The sequence below is a fragment of the Streptopelia decaocto genome (assembly GCF_964273445.1).
Source record: "Streptopelia decaocto genome assembly, chromosome: 6".
In the NCBI taxonomy this organism is placed as follows: domain Eukaryota; kingdom Metazoa; phylum Chordata; class Aves; order Columbiformes; family Columbidae; genus Streptopelia; species Streptopelia decaocto.
Window position 1 is genome coordinate 57,418,465 of NC_138660.1, and position 25,038 is coordinate 57,443,502.

General features: G+C 38.7%; 1 protein-coding gene across 4 annotated transcripts in view; it reads right to left on the reverse strand.

Moving 5' to 3' along the window:
- Positions 1-25,038, reverse strand: part of MYLK (myosin light chain kinase) — a 208,371-nt gene that overhangs the window by 168,379 nt on the left and 14,954 nt on the right. The window contains exon 1 of one of the 4 annotated variants that reach the window (XM_082056744.1): positions 10,887-10,943. The exons of the other annotated variants lie outside the window; for them this stretch is intronic. The gene's annotated coding sequence lies outside the window, so the exon portion shown is untranslated. Of the gene's footprint in view, positions 1-10,886; positions 10,944-25,038 lie in introns of those variants that run through there. 4 annotated transcript variants of the gene reach the window in all.

Sequence of the window (25,038 nt, forward strand, 5' to 3'; positions counted from 1 at the left end):
AACCAAGCCAAAACCAAGAAGACCCAATTAAGCTACTGTTGACAGCCCTGCAAAGCACCTCCTGCCTTAAAAGTTCAAAAAGCTTTTGGCTGTTCTTGGCACATTCCACGTTTCTACTAGGTAGAAACAAAAAGAGAGATACGTGACTTGAACTACTGAGTTTCTTCAGAATACCAGGAGCTATCTTGACTTGCCTTCACTCAGTATAACTGATATTTTGTTTCCTGCTGAAAAAGCATATTTATCACTGTAACTCAAACTGGACATGTGAAACTGCAAATAAATCAGGATTTTACAGCTGTTGGAGGATCAAAATATCTGCATTTGATCCCATGGGGTTCATCAAGAGATTGGCTCTGTAGTGGAAATACCGCATCATCAACAAGCAGAGAAAACAGATTAAGCAATACCTGCTTGTGACCAGATTTTGTCAGCTCCTGACCTATAACCAGTGCCAAAACTTGGGAAAAAACCAATACTAAATAGGAACATAATGGCTTTAAATGCTGGAAAAATAGACTTAATTCTCTGGAATGAATGCCTAATAAAAAAATAGCATATTCTGCTCATGTGAATTTTGGCTTCTCCATCTATAATCATTTTATTTCTTTATGCCTGCAATGACATCACCCAATAAGAGGGAAAAAATGGAAATTCATTGCAAGTTCAATTCACAGCACTTTACAGGACTCAAGATCCCAACTGGACTGAATTAATGAATTTACAGGAATGGTGCTATTGCCTTTAAGAGTTTTATACAGGTGCTATTTAGAGGTCCAAACACTCATAAAAAGTGGAAAATACGGTAATTGAAAATGTAATAATTGATACCCATTTAACCAGAAGAAGGTTATACCAGGTTAAAATTTTAATATTAAAAGGAAGAAAAAGAAGAACCCGAGACCTTTCAGTAGTTTTAAAACTGTTAAGATTATAATTTGCAAAAATGTTTTAATCTAGGATGTTCATGTTTAATGCTCTTAATAGTTCATTGCTTCTCCTTTTATTGATTACATAATATAATCTTGTTTATCTAAAATCCTTTGGGGATTTCTGAATCCACCTGAGAAGCAGACATGCACAAAAGGGGACTGGAAAGATTGCAATGACTTGCATCAGGTTTTTTTATGAGGTACAGTTCCTTTAACGTAGCTTCTTAAAGGGAGCCCACAATCTTTTTATTTCACTGTGGGGATCTTTGGATGGGAAAGGGAGCAGGGAAGGAAAGTTCAATCATATAAAATATAGTGAAATTCCCTTTAATCAGGATTTAAATTAATCAGAGCTGAGCCATGTCTGGCAAAAATATGTGCCACTCTCTGTAAAGAAACAAACCTGAACCACTCCTAGTCACCATGAAATTTTCAATAACTAGAAAAAAAAATCCCTTGTACGCCATGTTCCCCAAAGAAATATTTCATTTCTTCTTTGAAGAACTGTGCAAGGAAAAGTGTTTCCCATCTATAACAGCAAGCCTGCCCACAGGAGAACCTCCCCTCCCCATTTTCTCTAAATTCTAAGACATCCAAATTAGACAGTGTATTGCCATTCCCAAAGATAATATGCCATGGCCAAGTTACAGTGCCTCAGACATTCTCTTTGTGCCAAGCTCAAACTTAGACTGGTTCTGGTGCTTTGTTAATAAGGTGAGACTTGAGATTAGTCTAGCGCAGTATCACACCCCATTTAGGGATAACAGGCACAGTAGTAATATAGGTGCAATCCAGCTTCTCCTTTGTAATAGCTAATTCCAGCTACATGCAAAAGTGGCTGCTACACCTTGAACTCTGCAGAAAAAAATGATAGGTAAGATAGTACAAATACAAATGAGACAACCTGCCCTGTAAGAAAGTGCCTTGGTCAGAAACAGACTATGCTCTCTGTATTATTGAGTAATCTGCAAATAGAAAAGGTGAGCGCGTTAGACAACAGATTCATATGTTAGAAATAAACCCACAGAGTAATCACTGTTGTTTTCAGTCAAGCCTGGTGGTGTTAGCTTTATGACATCCTATTATAGGGAATAAAATTCACCCTAAGATGCTTCCAGAGCAGAACTTCAAGTATGGGCATCCGTCTTCTAAATTAGGACTCAGCAAAATTTTCAGGATTACTGCTTGTATGCTTGGGCTTTGTGAACACAGATGAAGCAAAAAAACTGTTTAAAAACATGTTGTAGGGCCCATTATTTCCAGCTATTTCCAAGAGACATACAAAAACTGTGTAAGCAGAGTGAGGTGTAGATGCTGGCAGCATACATAGAAAAGAATTTGCCACCTCCCTGAAGATGGTTTGTTCTCCAGAATGCCCAAGAAAACAGATCCTTCTTCCATGTATATTGGTAACTGCAATGTGGAAGTCTAAATTCTTCCCCACTGCGCCAATCACTAGACTATTCAATTTCTATGGATCTGAGAGAAACCAAGACCATTTCCAACTAAAACAAATATGATAAAGTTTGTAGCTTTCACCCAGAATGATTTGTGTATTTTGGAATAAACGGTCTCATGAAATAAGGTTACTTGAAAAAAAGTACGTGTTTACATGAAAAGCACTATCAGAGGCCAATTTTTCACTCAGTGGTGGAAATACTGTGCTGTTATCCTTCAAAGTTTTGCTTAATAAAACCTGATTGCTTTTCAGCTTTTCCTCTCAAACTCAGATGAATACATTATTAATTAGATGTTATATAGGTAAATAATGCAGTGGCAACTCTCTTTAAAAGATCACAAAAGTGCTCATAAAGTAAGTAATTCTCCTTCTGCAATAGCATATATGTTTTCATTATCAGTAGCTAACTCCTCAGACAGACTGAGGATAGAGAGAGCTTATTTTTCTTTTGTGCTTCAATTTGAGTATGAGCTGAGAAGTGAGGTATTTTAAAAGATTGCCAGTTTTTCCATATCCCTGACAGAGACAGACAGCAGCCTTCCTGTGACTGGGACACCTAACAGTAATAACCTCCAGCTCCTCTTTGGAGCTTTCTTCCATCAAATAACTATTATTATTTTTAAAGGTCACAGCTACAGTGGACAAAATAACCCAAACCACTCTCATTAAGCTTCAGTTTTCCCCTAAGTTTCTTTGCTTCACACAAAAAAAACCTAACAGAAGCTTCCCTTGCTTGTTCTACATAAATCTCGTACTTAAGCGTGTTTTGGACAGACACACACACTTATGCTCACTCGCTCATAACATCTTTGGCCAAAGTGAGTTCTCAACCACTGCAGAAGTGGGATTCAAGCTCAAAAGTTTGTCCCTTTTCTATGCTCTAAGTCTGGCTGTATACCCCAGTGTTTTCCTAGCTCACCTGTACTGCAGTACAAACAGATTTTAGTCTTCATTTGGCCTATGAGTCTTTCAACGTGATTTACAGAAAGACAGCCTGTGGGAACTCAAGAGTTAAAACAATCTGGCAGCAATAGAGACATTAATTATCAAAGCAATGCAGGCTCTAATGACACTTTCCTTTGGCACTGGTTATAAGGATGCTTTTTAACAGATATCTGTCCTCCAAAAATAAGACAACACTAATCAGCATCTTAATAGGCCTTCAGATAGACTATAAACTGAACCACAAACTGGAAGTTTGAACTGAATTCAAACCATCAACTGATAACTTCTATTGAGTTCGAAGTTAGAAGAGATTATTCCAATCATTTTTTTCTGGGCTTGGTGGGACACAACCCAAAGAAACAATGCAAGAATTTGTCCACTTGAAGGTTCTTTAGAGAAGATGTCTAATCACCCCAAGACGTCTCTAAAGTCATTATTAATTTTTTTAAATCATTAAACATTTTGGCATCTCAGTTCTAGCGAGAATCAAACCCTCCTTCAGATTTCAACCTATGAATCTAATTCTACCACCTACAATCTGTACCCCTTGTCCAGGTAGGTACAATTATAATCAGTTAGAGTCATGTTTTTATCCTTTTGTAAAGTTAAATGGGCTGAGCTGCTTTAGTCTCTGGCTTCAAGACATTTTTCCAGACAATGAATCATTCTTTTATCTCTTCCCTGAATCTTTTCCAGTTTCAGCCTCCTTCATGAACTGTGGCTACTAGAATTGGATATGTTAAGTGGATAATGATCTCTGCAGTGTTACAAAAAAGTAACACCGTCAGCTCTCTCATCACTGATGTTTCATTCCCTTCTCTACATCTCAAAAAGGGTTTAATCAGATCTCTTGCCTACAGCATCACAATAACAATCCTCATTCCCTTGTTTATCCAGTTCTAGCCCCAAAATGTTTCCAAAGCTGCTTTCTCAGATGTAATATTCCATTTTCTGTGACCCACATTCTGCTCCCATATACATGATCTAACAAGTGACTGTTAACAAAAACGTCTGCTTTGCAATAAGATCCAAATTAGAATATATTTAACCAATAATGTAAGGAATATGTATAATAATATGGCTTAAAACCCCAAATACATATATTAAAAGAAACCCCACACCACAAAACAAACAAACAAAACAAACAATGAAAAAAACACCCACTCTTCCCCATGGAAGCTTGCATGGTGTCAATAACACCTTAGAATTAACCATTTGTCTAGCATCACAACACTGTGTACTGCAGTCAGAGTGCTTCTCTTATGAGGGAATTTCCCGTAAGATTTTGGTAGAAGCAAAGGTCAGGAGAGATTAATGGTTTTGTACGTGTTATATTGAAACACTAATTTGAAACACAGTGTGGATAAAAATAAATATTGAATTTAATCCATTTCCACTGATTCTTGGAAACGAATACTGGGTTTTTATTGATGTATTAATATATGAACAAAATTCACTTCTGATGCAATTTATGCCAGTGATGGATTCATTTGGAGTACTTAGCCTGCTAATCACGTTAGTGAAGGCTTACCTGATAGAAAAACCATCCCTAGAGATGTCACTTTTTTCCCTTCCAGAAATACCAAGAAACAGCTAGTGAATGATTTAGGGATTTTCCATACATATCATTTACAAAAAATCTTCCATTGCTTCATGCTAATGACAGTCAGACAGGTAGCAAATATCACAAGCTGGGAAAGACAATTTCAGCAGGAAAAAAACAGATTTTGCTAAAGCTGTTTTCTACTGAAAAGCTCATACATGGAAACTTATTTGGCATCTTTGTTGGAGCTGAATTGGCAGAGTAAGATGGAAAGCAGTTCTGTATCTCATTACTATCACTAGCTGGAAACTGTGGAAAAATGGGCAGCTTTCTGTTTAGATATAACTGTGCTCTTGCTGTACAGAGTGTCTGGCTTTCTCTTTCTTTCTTTTTAGAATGGACAACATCTGCACAAAAAGGCTCTTTGTCTTTTTAAGGCTTCACCTACTGCTGCTTATTTTCTACCTGACATCTATTTGTGATAACATTGGCATTTCCTAAGTAACAATTACAATGTCAGGAAAAGGCGGGTCAAATGCCACCACACAAACACACATAATCAAGTGTTCCCAATTTAATTTCAGTTTAATTTCATGTAATACACATTTTCTTTAATTAGTTAATGCAGATAAACGTAGCTTTCTAAAAGAGGAACATAGAAAAAACAATAGCAACAGTTACCCAATCTTCAGTTGAGCTAAAACAAGACCTGGATTTGAGGTGAACAGTAAGTGCTGGGAAGAAGCAAAACACGTAAAAAAACCTCTGTTTTTGTGTCAAGATTCCTTAGAGATAAAGAGATCAAAAGCTATAATATATGCTTTACTGCAGTAGGAGAATTATGTCTAAATAGCTGCATTGAAAAAGGAGACATAACAGCTACTTTAATGGAATAGGTGTTCTTACATCTCCTATAAGCCTAATCAGGGCAGTACAGTGTCCTATAAAAATATCCAGGCCAGTTCCAAAGCTAAAATAGCAACATGAACATGCTAATCCACTGGGTTAATTATCACTCTTGAGACCCAAGATAAATTTTCCAGGTGTTTTTTGTGTAAGATGTATCAGCACAGAAAGCAAAACTATGTATTCTCAATATTTTGTCTTGCTTTTCTAGCTCAGGAAATGCGGTTTCCATTCAGGTGCAGCAGAAATCTGAATTCTATCATTAAACCATTTAGAGCCTGACACCAGAAAGACAACACAGTCTAGCAGGCAGAACTATCAAATAGTAGGAATTAAAACATCAGACACTATTTCTGCATAAAACTATTTCATTTTTTCTTTCTTTTTCCTTTTATCTTTGCTTTATGCAAAGAATCTCTGTGCTTGTACAGAGCCTAGCACAATGGCATCACAAGCAGTCTTTTTCAGTACAACAAAAAAATATTACATCTTTTGTTTCCAGGTTCTCACAGTAGGGTAGGGCTCTGTCTCACACTTAAAGATGTCTGGAAAGTGGAATAGTATATCCAGATTAACACACAAGAAAACAAAAGCTCAAGTCAGCCATATAGCACAAAAGAACCATGCTCCCTCCACACATTTAGTCTTTAGCTACTTATTCCACAGCTAACACTAGAAATTAGCCCCCTACCATTCTCTTCTCTTCTCTCAGTAATAAATTGACTGATTTCACTTAAAGTCACATCCACTCAAAGGGCACATTTGTTACAGTTGTGCCATATGTGTTCAGACAAAACTATCTCCAGTCAGATTGGGCTCTTTAGACACAGCAAGATCAAACAGCTCCCGAAATCCTTTGATGGAAATTTAATTCTTTAAAAATATGCACAAGGTAATTGAAAACACATTTTTATGATATTTCAGATTATAAACAGTAGATCTCTGGCTGGCTTGAACAAATAGCATTAAGCCTTATTCTTCCTTCTGAAAAACCACTGTGCTTGTGTGCTTGGCAGCACAAGGCACTGATGCATTTTCTGTACCAGTACAGGGAAACCAGGGCTTATAATGAAGAGCTTGTGTTAGGATGCAAATTGCACTCCAACAGAAGACACTATTTGTAAATATCAGTTATTTCTCATTTAAAGCCATTTTTTTGATATTAACTTCCCTGCCCGCCTCCCCCCCCAACCCCCCCCCCCAAGATCTAAACACAAGGCTTGGGTTTATTACACTTTTGCTACCTCTCTCTCTCCATTCCCTTGCACAAGTCTTCAGGAAAAAGCAAAAATAAGTATACTTTGCTCACAACCTTCAGTCTTATCAATCCTATGCACCCTAGAATGCAGAAATATTAACAATCATAAGATAAAAGTTCAGAGCATCAAATCGAATTAAAGCTTTGCTTACTTGATATGTAACTACTTTGCCTTTGGTAGTACTGTGAATCATTGATGTAAGAAATCCATATGCATGCTTTAGAGAAACAACAGTTACAGAGGGAGGCATACTGCTTTATCCACTATCACTTCCACACGTACACCAAGATCAGTTTGTTCCATCACCAGCACTTTGTGCGTTTGCTATAGGAACAAGGAAACTCTAAGCAGCAAACACCACGGGCAGTCCAAAACTTCAGTGATTCATTCTGCCAGGCTACTTTAACTTTGCTTCTCTTCGTGCAACAAGGTAGAGCCTTGTGTTAAGGTGCCAGAGGTATCACATGTAAGAACAGGATAACCAAGGCTTTTTCATGTTTCTCTGAAAAAGACAGGATGCTAATGGGATGGGAGTAGGGTGAATGAGGACCTTTCTGGCATTTAAGGAAACAGCCTCTTTGTTAAAGCATTTCATGGAAAGATAAATGCTAGTCTGAAGAAGGCAACTTCTTATCAATGAATAAAGTGAAAAAATCAGCCTGGACTTACCCCAAAGGAGTCAGGAGAACATAAATATTCAGAGACTGTGGGAGAGTCTGCTTCAGGTTCTGCCTGTATCACACACCAGCTATTGAACCTCGGTCTTCTACATGGCTCAATTCATGTGAAGTGCCTCAATGAATTTAAAAGGCCTTTTAATGGTAAGCCTATAATGAGTTTGTATCGCCCCTTGCTCCTGTCCTTGAGGTAAAAGAGGTGGAGGGAATCTGAAACAGCCTGGGGTTCCTTCTGCAGCAGAGCCACAGAGAGCCACCTTTATGCTCAACACATAAGGATTGAGGCTTCATTTGAGTATGTATTGCTTTTCACTATCTGTTCCATTTTTGACAGGCTCTACAAGTAACCTAGCTCCTACACTTTCTCCTCAAACTAGAGATTAAACTGCTTCAGTCCTAAAAAAAGGAACAGCTATGACTTTTGTTCCCACAGACTTGATGTTTCACTTCATCTTCTTCCAAGTTAGTGACCCTTGCAAAATATGGAAGTTTTACTCCTGAGTTGGAACAACACAGACCAAGGAAGGTTAGAAAAGACAACCAAGACTGATGTAGCCTTTCACTAAGGTAAAAAGCACTCTGTTGCTTGCTTCACCTTCCTCACTTCTTGAGCCACAAATGAGAGCGCAAAGACAAACATTTAAAATAACAATGGTTCTCACCCACTCGCTCTCTTCTTCCCCTTCTGCCTACTTATGTTGACAAAAGTCTTTTAATTATGCGTGGGTTAAAGAGAAGGCCTTATTTTATAGAAAATGCTTCCCTCACTTCAGAAGAAACAGTTGATGTTTAAACTAAGGCTTCCTGGTTTATTAGTGGTAGGGTGAAATGGTAGAATATCATCTGTGCTTTAAACTAATGCTCTTCTTTTCCCTGAGTCACTAAAAGAATGAGCTTGCATTTGTACAAGAGGAATAAGAATTTAATGTGTGAAGTCTAAAAGGCTCCACTCTTCCATCAACTTATTTTAAGTGATTCTTCATCATAACTAGAGTTTTGAAAACTGAAACAATCAAAAAGGACAGTTTTATCTAAAAATAAATCAAGATTTAAAGTGAGACCACTCTGAAACTCCAGAGAAATTACAATTCATTGTGTAGGGAGGCGTCTGCATGTAGGTAAAACCCAACAAACCAGTGGTGAGGCAAAACTGAAAAGGCTTCTTATTGTTCTGCACCACTCTCCCTGGATAAAGTGAAAGTAGAGGAAAATTAAGTCTTTCTACCTCACAACTAAAGATAGAACAATGCAAATCCCAGGGCATCATTGACTTGTTAAACAGTTTCTGCTGGCTCTATTTTAAAGCTCTAAAGACTTTGAAGTGGAGTTGTAAACTCAATTGATTTCAAACAAAAGGCTAATGTAATCCACTTTCAGCACCAGTACCATGCTGGCAGTGAATACATCCTTCTTAGTAACAGAAATTACTTATTAGGCTTTAAAGCATTTTATTTCAGTGTTTTCAAGTCACTTAAGAAGTTGGATGGGCATGATCTTGGCTGAATTCTGTCACAGGGAAACAAAGCCAATCTCTGGACCTGTTTTACTGGGGAGACAGTAAGGCCTCCAGGAACACTGACATTAATATCGGACACGCTCACATCTCCTTTTTGCCCCAAGCTGCTTTCCAGGTATTGTAGTTTTATACATTAATTGTTACATCCAGCTCTGGAGTGCAGCCATCCCTGAGTTGGGATGCTCAGCTTTAGCTGTGCAAGGTTAGCAGGATCAGTTCAGACAGCAGTAGCTACTGCATCAGCTTAAATGACTGGGCAGCTCTCAGATTCAGACATTGGAAAAGGAATGGAGAGTTTGAGAAATACTGGCCACCCTTAAAAAAATTTTATAACACAAGTAATGAAAATGAACCAGTTTAGGAGTTCGTGGCAACAAGATCAGAAGTCTCCAAGAACAGCCAAATGGAAAAAGATCTAGGAGAGAATTGATTAGAAGAATATGGGACAGACTGAATGGAATTACCAATTGTAGAGTCTAAGAAAAATGGGAACAAATAGAACATAGAATAGGTCAAAGATTTTAAACCTTTCCAATAAGTTTCACAGCATTTGGCCCCTTCCTTTGGAAAGTGCATGTGATACACCAGGAAAAGTAATGACTCAAGGCAGAGTGTGAAGCTAAGCAGATTTTAAGGTGGCCCTGACAATTTTGCATATACACGTGAAAACTGCACTGCCTCTTTCACTGTGGTTTTGAGTTTCTAAAAAAAGGTAGGGCACGTGTTAGGAAACTGATTGAATTGGGACAGAAAAATCTTGCAGTATAATTTTTGAAGACCAGTACTTGACAATGGGCACCCAGGACAACTCAAACCCAGAACTGACACAAATTTCCTGAGGTAACTGCAGGTCTCTTTAAGGCCTAATGAATAGAATTAAGATAATTTTGTCCAGCAAATGTATTCTGGATGCTATTTGACCTTCCAGGCCTCATGGCAAAAATGTACTTTGTCATTAATGTCCAAATGAATTTGGACAAGGAGAAGCTGCTTTCAATGAGCTTCTGTAAAGGGAGGACACAGCCTAAGAGGATTTCATTATAATTAATTATAAATATTCAAGTATTCCTATATTGCTGACAGTTTCCAATGCCTATCTGCTCCTGGCTTATACAGAACTGACTTCCATCCAAATCCAAGAGCTGTTCTTCCTGGATAATTTATCTACACTGAATGCCTTGGAAAGCTTTACCACTTTCCTCTTCTACTTTCATACCACTTGACTTAATTCCAGACTGAAGCACTTTGAGGCTAGAAGTCTTTTCGCCAGACTACAACACTGAAGTCCTTTAACATAACAGCAATTTGAAAAATATCAATAACAATCTGTAATTAGAGCAATTATGTTTGATATAGAGAAAGAGAAGATTTTTAGATGCATATCAGCCTCTCAGAATGGTTATTTAGTAGCTGGAGCTGCCTTAAAACAAAAGCTCATGCAGTAGATTTCTTTCATATTCTCTAATTCAGATGAGCACAAAAGGGCATGCCAGTTCCTCCTGAGCCAGACTACACAGCAACAAATGTCTTCCTCTCAAACCCATCATTTTGTGCTAAATGGAAAGAAAAAGTAAAATCTCAAAGTTACTCTTTACCTCTGTCAGCAACAAAATACAGCATGTACTTCCTTATCTCGAACTTCGACTTACCTCCTTCAAACCAGGTAGGTACTAACCCCACATCCACCAAGGAGGCAACCTCTTTCTGATGCCAAGATTGTCAAAGAATTCTGTAAGCGTGAGAATGCCTGCAAGCAAATACATGACTAACTCCAGTCAAAACATTATGTCAAAGGTCTATTTTTTGCTTTCTCTTTATTCACTTCATACTTTCTGTTGTTTACTGCTGCTCATCCGTAGCTAATGTTTCTTTAATTGAGCAGACTTGGGCTGCACAGATACTCAGAAGCCAAGTCTTTAGCTCAGCCTATGCACTTAAAAGACTGCCCAACCCAACACAACCCACCTTCATTACATACCTTCCCATTTTTCTAGCTGCTTTGATGCACAATGAAACAGTTAACGTTCACCTTTACAGTTGTATCAATGCCATTTGGATCAACCATCCATTGAATGAATGAAAGGAATTCACACCTCAAGGCTTATTGTCTCAGGCTGCCTGCCAACTCAGGTGGCTATGGCTGCAGCAGTAACATACTGGTCACTCTTCAGTAGTTGTAAAAAAACCTTTTAAAGATAGAGTTAGTTTGAAAACTTCTGGTCATAGAAAATAGAGTAGAACTATGACATCTGTGTAGCCTCCAAGCTTTAGCTAGTCCTTTTTAAGGAAGCATACCTCATTAGTTTGGAAGTCATGCATTTAAGACACAGTTCTTTTTCCTTGGGACAGCATTTTTCAACATGACAAAATTTCCTCAGGTCCCTGAAGATGGCTTGCCTAGAGTTGCGTATGTTCATACTGCATGCAAGCCATGTTTTAATATGCAAGGCCAGGGAAGGAAGCAGTCACCTCTGCACCCCCAGAGGAGTGTGAATGCTGGAATATCACATAAATCACAAAAATAGGCAGTGGGCCAGATACCAGAAAGGAAAGCAATTCTCATTCCTAAGTACTTGCTGGTTTCCTATTGATTGTAGTGGGAAACTTCCAAGTTCCCACTCCCAGTCTCTGAGACAGCAGCTAAAATATACACACTTTTTAAGTACACCAGTACAGAGATTAACAAACCAGCATGCCCCTGCAACTTCACTGCACTGGTGCACACACCACTAATGTGACAAGAGCATTGACCTGGAATTCCACTCATGGAAGTTACAGGATTAAACAAGTAAAATCCAGAATAACAAAATCTCACATGCGTTTTGCCCACGTGAAATACAATTGTCTCTTACTTGTCAAAGGAGCTTTACAGAACTAACAGCTTACAGTATTGCTTCCTTCAAATTCACAAACATGAACCAGAACACCACACTTCTATCCCTTCCATGACAAAAGCAGGAAATTCCCCCACCCACCGTTTCAATTGATGAATACTTATAACTGGAAGTGGACAAACAGAAAGGTTAGTGGCTGGAAACAAGTATGGGTCCCAACTAGGAAAGCAACAGCTAAATGACCTAGATAACAACAGTAAATAACTTCAATAAATAGAAGTGGAAAAGGCTTCCAAGATGATTAAAGTGACAGCTAGTGAAGACGGAGTGTATTGATGTTGCAAAAGAGGCAAACCAAAACTGGGATCAGCACCTCACAAAGCCATCACTATCATGAAATTCATAGAATCAGTGAAAAGGTAACTTAGAGAAGTTCCCAGATGATGCTCTGGCAGAAAGGGCTACTGTACGCCTTGATATATGAAGAGAGTACAGAATAAATACAAATATGTAGTTTGATCATTAAGTGGAATGTTACCAAAATACCACGTCTGTAAAGGGAGTCAGACAGCTAAAGATGTTGGAAAACAAGCCATAAAATTGCCCCAATGTCCAATTCTTATGCATATCCTATCTCCAGTGACCATCAGTAGCACTTGCCCTGGGAAAGAACACAAAGCCAGAGTAAGCTTACAGCAATTCTTTCCCAAATACACCCTTCTGGCAATGACTGGTTTATGGACTTAAGAAGCCAGACCATCATGTTTCATAGTCCCTGAGTTTAACCTCTATAAATTTAACCTATTCCTGAACCCACTTAGGCTTTCTTGACATTTTGTTGCAGTGAGTTCTACAATCAATTGCACATGTCTTGTATTAAAAAGAAAAAAAAAAAACACAAACCAAAACACAAACTTGTTCTAAGCTCATCATCTGAGTTTTACTGAATTCTCCCTTTATTCAAATGAAAGAATTTAAATTACTTTCTCCATTAACATATTGTGTGGGGATTCTCAACTCCTCAGTTGTATTTATTACTACAATACCTTCCCAGACACCATGCGCAGCACCACAACTTCTCCTCAACATTGTAAACATAGGAGAGCACTCATTCCACTTCAGTAAAGTTTTCAAGTAGAAAGTTGTTTGGGAATAAAGCATACCATGAATTAGTCTCATATCATCCCTAGCACTTAGGACATTTGACATAAAGCAGAGACAAAAAGCTGCAAAAACCATTCCCTCCATTTCTTAGAAGTCAATCTACAATGAATAGAAGCCTGAAGAAATGCTGTGTGCTCAGTTCTCACTCTCAGCACTCCTGCTTTCCCCCCCCCTCCAAGAACATAAGGGGACATAAATCAGTAGCCTCAATTCTTCACACACACACACCCACTAACCTCCCAAGTTAACAGAAAAGATGAAAACCAGCTGCCTTCTAATTTGCCTCTGTTCTAAGTAAGCAATTCCCACATTTATCAATATTTCATTTAGCTATTTTTGGCACCAACATTTTCCACATCACTTAGAAATAGAGGGGTGACTAAAGATGGGAGGGGAGAACATAAATATAACCCCCACACAAATGAAAAAAACCCCAAACACTGGTGTCAGGTTTCACAGTGGGACACTTCCTTTGCAAGATTATTAATTGTCTTTAATAATTTTTTCCCTCATGACATGACTTTAACAAATTTTCTCATTTTGAACAACCAGAATAACTAAAACTAACATAGATTCCTTTGGAAGTAGGTCCTAATTCACTAAGTCTTCAATGTTAACTCAGACAAAGACCGACCAATATTAATCCAGTCTTAAAAAAACAACTGATCATTCCGTATATACCTTGAAAGATACTTGGAAAAGTTCACATTTTTCTCACCCACTGAGTGCTTCCACGTTCTGTGCATGCAATACTGGGCCCCGAAATAACCACTGGTTCAGGACACTTCAAAGATCCCAAATCCACAAGTTAAATGCTGCTTGCTTGGATGGCAAATGAGAGAAAGTTATTTTCAAAGGCTCCTGGAAGGCAGAATTGTAGTTTTATCCTAGGAACAGAATATGCACACACAGTCCCTCCACAGCACAGGGAAGGTCTCTGCCAGCTCCCTGGTAACCAGCTTTGTTTTGTTGACTACACTGTTAGAAAACATTAGGGAAAGAAACGCATGGCTTGGCAGTAATGCCCTGGACTCAGAAGACATGAATTGAAGCACTATCAGTTTGTGTGAGAAGGGGTAACTACAGTGATCTTTGTCAGGGTACTTCATCTTTCCAGGACAGAGTTCCTCATCTCTTCACTTGTTAAATGATGGGACCTTTGTGGTTTTAAGCTGTAGCAGCTGATACCAATGACTACATTCAACCCCTCCTGACTGTGCCCACCAACCCATTCTCATATTTTTACCCTTCCCTTTTTACCAAGTCCAGCATTCACTCAAGCACAGAGGGAGCTGCATCCGGACTGAAGAAAGAAAAATAAAAAATAATCACATTACATTCAAAATGACCAGAATTTTGAGTTGGAATATCTTCATCTGTTCCAAGATGGATCTTTTCAAAGGTCCCTCTCTACATGCTGTTTTAGAAATACATTCTAGGTTAATGTCACAATATTCCTTATATTCTTTGTTAAGGAGTAAACAGAGTGTGGACATAGGTTCATGATGCCAAATTAATGTCTAATCTTAAGTAAAAGCTGGTAGCATACTTCACTAACTAATTCAAGCCTACTTTTGTATACAGTTCAGCAGTCTCTTGTCATGCTATAATGAAATACATTTACTGCAATACTCAGGATAGATAGAACAACCTACCACACAGTGAATTAATAATTTGATAATTAGAATGGTTGTGGTTGGAAGGGACCTTTGGAGATCATCTAGTCCAACCCACCTGCTAAAGCAGGTTCACCAGAGCAAATCACACAAGAATGTGTCCAGGTGGGTTTTGAACGTCTCCAGAGAAGGAGACTCCACAGCCTCTCTGGGCAGCCTGTTCCAGGGCTCTGGAACCCTCAAAGTAAAGAAGTTTCTCCTCATACTCAGATGGAACCTCCTGTGTTTTGGTCTGTGCCCATTGCCCCTCATCTTATTGTTGGGCACCACTGAAAGGAGTCTGGTCCCATCCTCTTGACACCCAGCCTTGAGATATTTATAAACATTGATGAGATCCCTTCTCGGCCTTCTCTTCTCCAGGCTGAACAGACCCAGCTCTCTCAGTCTCTCCTCATAAGAAAGAGGATCCAGACCACTAATCATCTTTGTAGCTCCCTCCTGGACTCCCTCCAGTAATTCCTTGTCCTACTTGAACTGGGGAGCCCAAAACTGGATGCAGCACTCCAGATGTGGCCTCACCAGGGCAGAATAGACGGGAAGGAGAACCTCCCTCGACCTGCTGGTCACACTCTTCCTAATACATTAAATAAGCCTTTGGTGCACTCAGAGCAGTAGGTGTGTTTGCTACACTGGAAAGAAGTATCCAATTAACTGTGTGAAGAAAAGGGACACCAAAATAATCACTTTTTTTATTATAATAGGATGGTAAAACTTAGATGACTGTATCTGGCCTACCAAAGTGACAATAGCACATCCAAAGAGGCAGAAACTGTCTATGTACCAGTGAGGAGAGGCAAAATTGCTTCCTACTGGGCTGTCAGATGACCCGCCATCCTCAGGTAAATCCCAGACAGGACAAATAAAATTCACAAGCTGTATTAAGCCAAGTTTCTCCTGCATGGATATACATTGGACAACTAACTGCATCATCAGAATCATAGCATAGCATTCATTTTCTGTTTGTTAGAGAAGATCTGATCTGGCAGGGAAGTATGATTTTCTCAGCTTTGTTGCCTATGTCTTTATAAAAATCTTTCAAACAGTATTACATATTTTGGATTTTAAAAGAAATATTTGTATTCAGTGTAACTTGATTCAAAGTATTAAGGCTTATTTAAATGTAAAAGGCATCCCATTCTTATGGAAGGAGTAATGAGCCTTAAAAGAAGCATATGACAGTGTGCTTGTCATGTTTAGCTTTCCAGTACATTTCTCCAATATCCAAAAGAGACAGGTGGCACCTTCAGTGAATTGCACTGACAGTAGAGATATCCGCATATGCATAAGTAAACTATCAAAACAAGAACCTTCCTGGCATGAAGTGCAACAGAGGGCAGATTCAAACCCCAGCTATAGAGCTTGTGACAATAAGTCAGCTCAGATAGACTAGGACAGTGTAATTATATGATCCAACATGTACTTTCTTCACAGACAAGTGTTTGCCTACAGAAAGCCAAGCCAACATTAACAAAGCACTAATGCAAGCTCCAGAGAGAGAACCTGAGTTGTACTACTTTTGACTCTAGTCAAAAACATAATGGTCCTTTCAGGTTCAAAAACAAACCACCCAGTTATTATAGAAGCATATGGCTGAAGAGGCTCTACAAGGCAGGCAGTTAAAGTGCAACTGTACTCCTAAAAAAGGACTTCAAAAAGACATGCTGCAGTAAGAAACACGACACTGAATGAGACAACTGTTTTTAAAAATGTGTATGTTTTCACCATATTTAAAGCCAGGATCACTTGTATTTTCTACTCCAAACAGCTAAGTAAATATTCTACAGTTACCATGTAGAGTTTTAAGAATATGCATCTTTAGGCTCAGAGTATGGCAGTAAATTAAGAGACGTAGGACATTATCATTTCCATGAAAGGTTGATAGACAGAGATTGTTTGTCTTATCAGAAAAAAATAAAACAAACAAACAAACAAAATCCCTTCAAAACCCCCAAAACCAAACAAAAAACCCACAACAACCACAAAACACAAGTGAGAATATGATCAAAAACTAACATTGTTTGCTGAGATCCAGGAAATTTCAGAAATGGGATTATAGAGACAGCTTCATACACTTTAGAACGAGCCATCCAAATTTATAAACTATGAACTCAGAGTTCACCAGATTTTGGGAGATGCTGTAAGAGCTCTTTATCTTATCCAGAGATGAGGACAGAAGAAGTAAACATGATAAACTGATAATGTAATGGCAAAGCCCCAGAAGTGTTAGGTGGAAGGGATCTCTACACATCCATAACCCAACATCCCACTTGAAGAACTACCATCAACACCTGATCAAATCAGCTGGAATTTTGTCTCGACAAGCCTCAAATACCTCCACAAACAGAGGTGCCATAACATTTCTGAGTAACCAGTTCTTGTCCTGAACTACCCTCTGGTTCAACGTGAACCACCCAAGATGCAACTTGTAGACACTGCCCCTCGTTTTTCCATCTGCTACTACTAAGAAAAACTTGACCATTTTGTCTTCGTACCTCCCCTTCAAGTAAATGTAAGCTGCTGCTTGATTGACAGCTCAGTAGCAAGCCTATATATGAAATCTTTGAAAATTTCCCACTAGAGCAGGAGACACTTGACAATGAAATCTCTTTGGAGAGAAAAGTGGAAACTGAAGAGTCCAATTTTCAGTTTCTGGCTAATTTACATAGTTTTGTAGTAAATACAACAGCACAGTACAAAACAGCACCTTTCCGTAAAAGCAGAGTTTAGTTAAAATTGACATTTTGCTTCCACACTATTTAAAGAGGAATAACTTTTGCTTTGGTGTCTGTAATTCCCAGCTCTCTATCCCTCCCAAGAAGTGAAATAAGAAATATCAATATAAGCATTTTTCCCCTGAAGGTGGGGGGTGGAAAAGGGGAAGAATTTAGTGAGTACTATCTGCTGTTTTGGCACTCAGAAGGGCTGCTATTGAGAGGAAGAAACAAATGGAATATGTAAAAACTGATTTCTCTCCAAAATATAAGTAGTTTCTGCAGAAACATCCATTTTAAAATGAATTGTCTTTCAAGTTTGTCATTATCACAGTCTAACTTAAATACTCGAATTTATGCTATTGCAGGACATTTATACAAGCCTGTTTCCTTAACCAAAACAAACACACAGTCTAACTAGAATAGCATGTTTACAGTTAGCATGTTCATGCCCAGACACCACACTTTCACAATAATTTGTTTTTCTTCCCTCTGCTTCTGAGCACCTTTGGGATGTGTCTTCATAAAGCAGCTATTGAATCAACATATGGAAAATTAATATTTTGCAAAATGCATTCAAGTTACTTTAAAGGTAAAATTTTGGGTCAACTAATCAGTCTGAGGAAAAAAAAAAATAATCAATTTACCTCACTAAAGCTAAAACCCTTCCCTAGATAATTCTCCCTAAATCTCAAGGTCAATGGATTCAATGAGCACATAATGTTCTCACTTCAAACTACTCATGTTGTTAGATGAAAACAGGCTAATGATCAGATCCTGATTGGGTGCAACTCCAATGACTCCACACAGTCTCATACACTTTGAGAGGAACAGTCACAGTAATGATAAGAATCAGCTGATCCATCCAAAATATGAAGCTGCTCATGTCTGAGTGAGAGTTATCTAAACCTGGCCATTCACATATTTTAAAAATAAATAAATACATAAATGAAAAATCAATGTTTCCATACTGCCACACTCTTCTATGCACTGAAGTCAAGCTGCTAAAGAAGCACAAAGAGCTTTTTTATCCTCCTTCTACATATATTTCTCTTCTTATGAGGTTGTGTATTCAGTTTGTACTAAAAAGTTCAAGTTCAAGAACTACTGTGGTTTTATTTAAAGTGTGTGGGTTGTTTTTTTTAAGAAAATGTATCATAATTTAGACAGAGATGTGACTGCTATACTTTTCATCTTAAAATATGTTCTGTACAGCTATAACTTAAGGGTTTTGTGTTTGTTTCCAGAGTACATTTAACTAAGAAAAATCTGCAGAATGGCAATTTTGAGAAGAAAAGGGAATCAAGAACTTCAACACCATGATATTTGTAACATGAAACAGCTTTTTTCTAACCAGAACTTGACACTGCTTTTCAAAGAGAAAAGTATCAGTTATGAAAAGGTGGTGATGCTTGGTGGATTTCCAAATGGATATAGGATGATTAGGACAGTGGGCAACTGGAAATACTAAATGTACTGTGCTGCACTCACACCACACTCACTTTTGACTAAATGGTTCAGTTGCACCTTTTTATGAAAGAAGAACAAACACAGTCACGAAGGAACATGCATTTTAGGATCCCACACTGCTGTAAAGTTGTATTTGCTTCAGTATAGGTGAGTGCAGGGCGGGGGTGTCTATTTCTTTTTATGAAAACACTTAAATGCAATCTTTATCAATTGCAACAGTCAAAGTAAAAATGAGTGGAGAAGTCATGTAAAATACAGAAAGCAGGAGCCTGTCAAGCCAATTACTTGTCTAAGCCCTTGTTTACCCCTCGCCACCATTTTCCCAAATCCAGTTAATAAGGAAAAACATCAAAAAAACAGAAGCCAGTATCCCCATCGGAAGACTGGTATCTTGGGTAGAGTTCAGCTGCAATGGTATTAATCTTCCTTTAAGCCTCTGTTTGAACAATGTCACTATGGAAACAGATCTGTGATGCCCTGCACCTTATCAGGCCTTCTCTATTTAAGTTCTTTTCTTGTGTTTTCAACAAAGCCATTCGCTGAACCTCAAGTAATCTAAGAGGGTGAGGTTTTGGTTTGTTGGGAGTTTCTTTTACACCCCCCTTTCACTACTCAGTGTCTTCCAAAAGGTTCTCTCACCCACTAATGCCATCTGACAAGTTTTGTTTGACTCGCATCTCTTCAGTTTCTAGCTCAAAAATATTATGGGTATATTTATTGCCAAGCAGACTATTTTTTTTTATTCACACACACACCCACCCTAGTGACAGTTTTCAATGAAAATTCGACTCATTCAACAGAAACTTTTTCATTTTGGTTTTAGCTGTTAGGAATCTGCTTACATCTACATCAGATGTGCCGGTAAGTTTTGTCTAGAGAATTCCTAGGTTAGAGGTATAAAGAGGTACATCTCTGTAATAACAGAGTTTCAGTTCCAGATGCATACGGAATCCCAAATTCTGTGTTTCCAAATTCCTAATATTAGGATACTTTTTGGGGACAGAGAACAAGAGGGGAGTTGGGAAGCTTCAAGGTCATTTTTTGCAAATGAAAGAAGGCAAATCTGGGTTTGCCCTCACTGCATCCAGATCTGGTGCAGAGGCAAGAGCCATAGCAGGGTTTTTTGCAAGCTAACAAAATGCTATAGCCTCTGCAGTAGTAAGTGGAATGCATACTATAATTTTCCACACAAGTAGATATGAGCCAAACATTATATAACCTTAGAGTTTTTGTAATACTTGCCCATAACTGTAATTTAAAGCAAGGCTATGAGAGACGTCTGTCTTAAGGGAAGTTTCTGGTACTTTCCGGTTTGGGGGAAGAGTGAATCTTATCAGCTTGCATGATAATTGTGTGAAGAGGAGGATGTGAGTTATAAAACAATTTTATTTTGCTTACTACCTTCAGTGTTCTAGGTTGGCTGAGGAAGCAGAATATGTAGCAACACAGGGCAACACAGTAGCCCAGGACATGCTGTGACTCTCCAGTTTCCCAAGGTGGACTGATATAAATATAAAGGCAATTGCAATTAACTATCCAAGTGAGCTTCACAATGAAGAACTAAACAAAATGTGCTGAAGACTTCCACTGGGAAAAAACAACTGTGTGTGTGCTGATGCTTTAAGAAAAGGTGAAACTGGAAGAAGGCATACAACTCAAACATTCCCCCTTTATATATTTAACTGCATTATTTCTAGGCCTTCCTTGAGCACGCTGTCCGATGGAGGCAGGAGCAGCACAGCTCACACCAATGCTCACTGTGGTTCAGTTACTGTTTCAAATGGAAATAAGAGGAACAAATTTGAGATATAGCCAAGGAGAGAACTTGCATACCTAAACAAAAACCTTATATCTGATTTATTTATTTATTTTTACATTCATCTAAGCATGGAACAGCAGACTCATTTCCTGTTTCCACATGGATGAGGAACTTGCTGTTCTATTTCAGCCCTTACCCAGGAGAACCACAGGAAAGCAGGTAGGATCCCTGCTCCCAAGTGGAGCATTCCCTCTCTCCAAAGTCATTGTAAAAGCAATGTAGTTCACAGAGAACAAATTTTTCAGAGAGCTCCTTGGATGGTTTATGTTAAATTCCACTGTTGTTCAACAGAATGTAAATATTTTTTGCTACTACACAAAGTGAAAAAGGTAGAAACCAAATAACACACATTCCAGTTTCATCTGTACTGAACTAAGGCAGAATTCTTTTCATTTTTAGGAACTACTAGACTTGGCACAAAATAAAGTGTTACTTTGTGCTACCTCTCACATTTCTATTTAATTATCTCTGTCACCTACTACTCTGCATCATCTCTTGCCATTGAAAGACTAAATACACTGCCAATTTTCATGGACTTAAGTTGGCATATAAAATGAGGGACTAGGAAGCACCCAGCTGATTTATTTTCTGGACACAGATCACCTTTCACTAGGTAAGACCAGGACATTTCCAAGAACCATGTGTATAAGGCCATCAGTGCCTCCAGCCTCCTCTTGCACAGGTGGCAAAGGAACATGGGAAGAGGTCAGCTGTGCCTTCCGAGAGGAACAGTTCTACACCCAAAGCTGCAGCTTTGCAATCTAACATTTTCTTTCTCACTGTAAATATCCCCCTGCTGGGTTTTAGCCCCACTCTCAATAGCCTACTGTTCACAGATATCAAACAGAAATATATTTCAACAGAACAATTACAAGTAAGAAGGGGCTGAGATAAAGACATAAAAGTCACGGGTATAAAATGAACAGTCAATGTATTTAGATTAGAAATTAGAAAAATACATCCAATATGGCAGAGGAGCTTCCTATTAACTAAAGAAAGAAGGTTAATTCCTCTTAAAGATCAGAGTATGAGAGGTTATGTGGCACAGTTATCAATAAGGCTGGACAAGGCCCCCTGGACCACTGGGTCTCACTCCCTGCAAGGATAATACCAGAGTTGGATACTTCTGTGTATCATGTTATCCTGGCATTATGTCACACAGATCCCTCTGAAATTACTGAAAGTTGTGCTTACATTTCTGAGGGCAGATCTGGGCAATTTGCCTTTAGCCTCATACCACTGAATACACTTCTGTTTCTCCCTCCCTACCCACAGCTTTAAGAATTAAGCTGGGAACATAAATCTCTATTTCAGATTTCCTTGCTTTAGACTGAGTACACCAAGATGCTCCCTGCCCCTCTCAAACATCTATAGCAATGAACCCATTTTGGAGTAATTTCTCCTGTGGAAGACACTAGTCAATGACATTGATGTGCATTTTCTCTCCACAGTAATTCAATTTTGTAATGCAAACTGGAGCAAGGCTTTTGTTGCTTCTGTGTATTTCAGGCTGCTGTGGATCCTCAGAAGATGACCAAAATGGTGAAATGAATTTGGAACACTGGTTGGCCTTGAAAGTTCTCACAGAAAGCTTTAGCGATCCTTCCACTAGAGATTGCTCACTAGACAGTCGCCATTAATTACTACATGGGAACAGTTGGCCAGATATTCACAAGACACAAATCAGTCACTAGTGATTTAGTTGGTTTAGAACTATGGCAGGAGTTGGCTTTGTGTCTTGTATGCATCACTTCAAACTCCTATGACATTTTTACTGGCCTGGCTGTAGATAGAGTTAGTAGGACTCAGTATTGAAGCTGATGGAGGACAGGCCATAAACTGAATGTAAGCGAAGTAGATAAGTGGAGCTTTGCCAAAGCCATGAGCCTCTCCCTGCTACACTGCACACTACCAACCTAGAGACTGCAGCAAGTTTAAACCCACCATTAAACCTGTGTCTAAATGGAAGTCTGTTTCATGGGCTAGAAGAAAATTAACTTGATGATAAAAACAGAGTCACAGCCTTGTTGGCACAAGCAGTAGTAGAACCAGCTGCCAGTCCTCTTGGAATGAGGAGGCATATTGCAATAAGAACCACATTTTCTGTAAGAAATCTCAGAGAACATGATCAGCAAGTTGCCTCTAACATCTCAGATTTATAGCATGGCCTGGCTCAGCACCACTGCAATTTCAGAGCTTTCTTGCAACAAAAACTGTTATTAAATTTTGAAACTCTGGCCAAGGCTTTGCATCCTATAGCAGTTTGTTATCTCCCTCTCTTCCAGTGTTAAAAGTCAAACAGTACAATGGTCTCCCTAGGTTATATGTAAACATGCAATAACAGTCCAGAGATACAGCACCCACCTTTTAAAAAAACCTTTCTGTGCAGACCACTGGGGTCATGTGCAGCCCTGAGGTCAGCAAAACACATCACCTTGTTCTATCTTGATCTCTTCTGACATTAAATTAGACCAACAGATAAGAAAGGAAGAAAATTGTGCCCTAGCATGTCCATAGGTAGAATCATGCATTTATGTGGATGTGGTGTGAAACAGTAAGGCAATGAAGTTAGAAGAAAAAAAAAAAAAAAGCAAGTTTCCATCTCATTCCGTATAAGTTACGATGCATAGAACATACGTACACTACTGTTTGCACAGAGGACAGCTCCTCTAGACATAGCTGAAGTAGTTTTACAATGTGTTATGACAGTGAAACAGGACAGCTTGCAAATCTCCCTAAGAAAGTAAGGTAATTTTCAGTTTATTAAGATAGGAAGTTTGCACCGAATCCAGCTCCTTTCCCTTCAGAGAAGGGAAGCATTTTTCTGGGAGCAAAAGAACTCTGATCCAAAGAAGAAACTGCATTGTGACGCTCCCAGTCTCCCACATGATTCTTCCGCCCAACAAGTCTTCATTTTATGTTTTGATATATGGAAGAAATCCCCTTGTAAGAAACAGGAGATTAGAGGTTAATCTTTGCTTTAACAATAAAAATAAGAAACCACTTCCTAAACTATTTCAGTCTCATGGGTTAAATGGAACCAGCTGTACATGTGACCATCATGCAAACAAAATTGTGTGTCCCTAAAAAGAAGCTCTTTCTTGGCAGCACAGAAAAGTGGACAGCATACTACACTGTTGTCACAAAGGGACAGGGAGGAACATTAGAAGGGACAGTTATTTGTTCCAATCTACTGGACACTGTAAGCAACTCAGTTTAACCCTTTCACACCTCTATTGAGACTGATCATTGCCACTTGGATGAAGCACAACATAGTGGGAGACAAATCCTAAATAGGGGTGTCTCAAGAATTCCTAAGAGCTGCTGCACTGACTGAACTCAAATCTTCTCTGAATTAAGTCCAGTGAAATCCAGTATTTGCCCAAGAAACATATCTGGGATTATCCCATAGATTCCACATGCACAGGATACATGCAGCTTCAAAAGACATCTCCCTGCTGACTGAAGGAGAGGCAGGTATTACAGGGTTTTTAAGTCTCTGCAAGCAATACAGATTTCATATCCTTTTGTTGTATTACTCTATAGACTCCAATAAATCTACAGAGTTCATCTTACCACAAGGCTACTGTTTTACAGAGCAACTGACCCAATGACTGGTATTTATTTGCTGAGAAAAGCTCCACACTATTCTGCCTTGCCACCACAAAGATGACATCTTGCTGCCAATCTGCTTGCCAGGAGACCATCTGGAAACAATATCAGTACCACAATCTATAGGCATCCCTCCAATTCATTAATCAGGTCATCAGAGTTCAATAACTGACAACATCTTTAAGAACTGGAAAGGATAAAGCTGTTGTAATAAGGCACAGTCAAGATCATTCCCCAGGGGGCTAGTTAGTCCCTCCTCTCCTTTGTTTTCTTCCTTTTTTCTTTAAAAAACATACAACATTAGCACCTTTTTGCCCCAGTGTTTGAGTTTAAGTTTACCATTTCAGAGAACTTCGAAGTGCTAACAAGGAGTCTCAGTTTGATGTACACACACATAAAGGAAAATGTTTACAGCCTCACTGCAGCAAATGCAAGTCCTCTCACACGAGCCAGAAGAGCCACAGACTTCTGCCTTGACAGTAGAGTTATCCATGTAAACACTTAAAAGGGCATTG